Source organism: Pinus tabuliformis, chromosome 5_1 (assembly GCF_031772625.1).
Source record: "Pinus tabuliformis cultivar Carrire ecotype Pingquan chromosome 5_1, CPIR1, whole genome shotgun sequence".
Taxonomy (NCBI): Eukaryota; Viridiplantae; Streptophyta; class Pinopsida; order Pinales; family Pinaceae; genus Pinus; species Pinus tabuliformis.
Window position 1 is genome coordinate 330,113,453 of NC_142305.1, and position 3,559 is coordinate 330,117,011.

The window sequence follows — 3,559 nt, forward strand, 5'->3', positions numbered from 1 at the left end:
CGAGGTTCAAATCGGTTTTGAAGCTTGCATTTTGGTCATGCTTGGTTCATCTAGGCAAGTAGGAGATTCTACAGACATATTTGAATCATCTGTAAATCTTGACGATCAACACATTCAACAAGGGTAGAATGAAGGGTTCAAAGACAAAGTTGAGTTGGGTAAAGTAGAAGGAATATATGGTGCTTTGAAGATCAATTTTGAGATGGGAGGAATTGGGTTTTTACAGGGGTTGTATCAATATATGGAAAGTTGCAATTGAAGTTGAGCCGACTATGTTCTCTGCAAGGGTACAGAATAACCTAAAAACACTCGAGGAATTTGCCGATAGTTACCCACTTTTGGATTCAAAAATTAGAAAATGAGTGAGTTTAGGACATTTTAGAAGCCATGAGAACAAAATTTCGTACGATTTGCGCAATATTATCAGTTCATATTGAATATGATGGATATCTCAAAAGTACGGAAGAAACTTAATTTTAAGTGAACATTCTTTCCCTTTACATAAGTTTTGGCAGAGCTACTGATCAAGGCACATATGGAAATCCTTTTTGCATAGACAAAGAACCATTGCTCTTATTTACAACCTGATTTGGGCCTAATTAATTATTGTTTTGGATTGGGTAGATTTAGAACAAAATTGTCACGTGGGTACCGACCCGATGTATTCAATTTTTAGGGCAATGCAGAACAAGTGAGTTTGAAATAGGTGATCCAATTTGAAGTGACCCCTCTTCTTCAGTCGGTTAAAGTATTTTCTCCTACAACAATAGCCAATCATGGACCCAAATTTGACTTTATGGGTTTTGTTCTTGAGGGACTAGGGGATTATGTCACTATAGAGGTGGATGAGGATTTGGAATGTGGTAAGATAATGATTTCTTTCATCGATGTGGATGATAATCGATTTAGTCTCAATCCAATGAGAAATTGTATTGGGATTGCATCCAAAGAAACAATGGAATTGTTGGGAGTTAGGTCGGTGGGCTTGTTACTGGGTCTTCGTAAAGGTGTACCTTTGGGAAGTGGTCTTGGCTCAAGTGCAGCTAGTGTAGTTGTTTCCGCAGTGACTATGAATGGTTTGTTTGGAAATAGATTAAAAAAATTAGATCTTGTTTTGTTTAGATTGGAATCAGAAGGTGCAGTTATACTACCTTGTGACGTTGTTGGTTACATGCATACCCTACGATCATGGTGTTGCATCAAACTAAATACCATTTTGGCATCTTATCAAACACATAGCATGCCTCTTTTAGACAACCATAATTAGCATATGTATCAACCAAAGCACTCTTAGTGTTTACATCTTCCTTAGGCTCAGCTTTGATCACATGAGCATGGACCTTCTTTCCTAAATCAACATATTCCATAATACAAAGGACTCTAAGAATACTCACAAGTGTGAACTGATTTGACTTCATATCTATTAGCCGCATTTGAAGAAATAGGTTTACTGATACTTGTTCATGTCATGGATTTTGGGGGTGAGTAAAAGGGATAATCGTTTATGTTGTAGGCTTATTTTTGGGTTAGGGAGTTTGGGGATTCAAATTGTTTTTTGTTTCTCCCTTTGGAGTTTAGGGGAGGAATGGAAAATTGAGGTTGACTGAAAATCATGAGTTTTTTCTTGGTTTTTCACTCTGTGGTTTCATACAAGCACTGTTTTAGTCATGATGATATTGGAAAACTAGCACCCAACACATTCCAATGAACCACCACCAATTACTTAGGCTTCGACATGGGAGTTATGGGACCCGTTCTCATCATCTTCATCTCTGGTTGATTAGAAAAGGAGGGAAATGGTCAGAACAACTATGAGAAGTAATAAGAAACCATGAAGGCCCTCATATTGGTCGGTGGTTTTGGAACCACGTTGCGCCCTTTGACACTCAGTATCCCTAAGCCTATGGTTGAATTTGTGAATAAGCCAATGATTTTGCATCAAGTAAAGCTAATAAAGTTGTAATAGTAGCAGTGATGAAAGAGGTTGTTTGTTTCTTGTATGAAAGATAAACAAATTGGATTTCAATTTGTGAGCAGATTGAAGCAGTCAAGGTTATTAGTGTTGATGAAGTTATGTTGAGCTTATTGAATGCGTTTGAAATGAAACTTTGGATTAAGATTATCTATTCGCAGGAAACATATCCCATGGGCATTGCTAGGCATTTAGCCCTTGCAAAGGAAAAATTAATAGATGGATTGGGGGAGCCATTTTGTTCTCAAGCATGATGAAATTAGTGAATAGACATTAAAGGAAATGGTTGATTCCATACAAAATATGGAGGAGAAGCATCCATCACTATGACCAACGTAAAGTTTGTTTTCCTAACTCCTCAAGACCCTTGTCACTTGTAATCATTTACCTTGGTTTGTTTCTTTTGTAGGGAATGTCTTTGTAAAAGCCAAATTGCAAGGGAATTTCTTTTCATAATTTCAGTATGTAAATTCTCTCTTTTTTCATTTTTTTTATGGTTGGTAAGGTAAACAGTAAAGAATTGATCTCTTGAATTAGGTTGATGAACCCTCAAATATGGTGTTGTTATTCTTGACAAAGAAACTGGAAAGGTAGAGACATTTTTTGAGAAGCCTAGGGTCTTTGTTGGTAACAAGATTAATGTGGGAATCTACCTTATGAACCCTAGAGTCTTTGCTGGTAACAAGATCAATATGGGAATATACCTTCTAAACCCAAGTGTTTTGGACCCAAATGAGCTGAGACCCACATCCATTGAAAAAGAAGCGTTCCAAAAAAATTTAGAGGAGAAAAAACTCTATTCTATGGTTTTACATAGTTTCTAGATAGATATTGGGCAACCTAGAGACTATATTTCTAGTCTAAGGCTCTACTTAGATTCTCTTCGAAGAAACACCTTGGATAAATTAGAAACAAAGGTTAAAAATGTTGGAAATGTGATTGTTGACAACACTGCATAGATTGGTGAGGGTTGCTTGATTGGGCCAGATGTGGCCATTGGCCCAGGCAGTGTGATTGAGGGAGGAGTGAGACTATCATGGTGCATCATTATGCATGGAGTGTGCATAAAGAAACACACTTCTGTGTCTAGAAGTAGCATTGGTTGGCACTATACTGTTGGTCAATGGGCTCGTGTTGGAAACATGACCATATCAGGGGAGGATTTCCATGTTTCTGATGAGGTGTATAGTAATGGAGGTGTGGTCATTCCTCATAAAGAAATCATAACCAGCATTCTCAAGCTAGAAATTGTCATGTGATTGGAAAGATGGAGAAGGCCTAGTAGTTAATTGGTTATTGTAATGTTAATGATACTTGTCCATGTCATAGATTTTGAGGGTGAGTAGAAGGGATAATCTTCTATGTTGTAGGCTTCTTTTTGGGTTGGGGAGTTTGGGGGTGTAGATTGCTTTTTGTTTCTCCCTTTGGATGTTACGGGAGGAATGGAAAATTCAGGCTGATTGAAAATATTGAGTTTTTTCTTAGTCTTGGACTCTGCGGTTTCCTATAGGAACTGGTTTAGTCTTGATGTTGTTGGAAAGTTGTTATTCAATATTGATTATTTTAAACTGTCGATATTGTTATGTT

General features: G+C 37.3%; 1 pseudogene; it reads left to right on the forward strand.

Moving 5' to 3' along the window:
* The first annotated feature begins 1,831 nt into the window (after positions 1-1,831).
* Positions 1,832-3,231, forward strand: LOC149164727 (mannose-1-phosphate guanylyltransferase 1-like; annotated as a pseudogene).
* Positions 3,232-3,559: the final 328 nt, after the last annotated feature.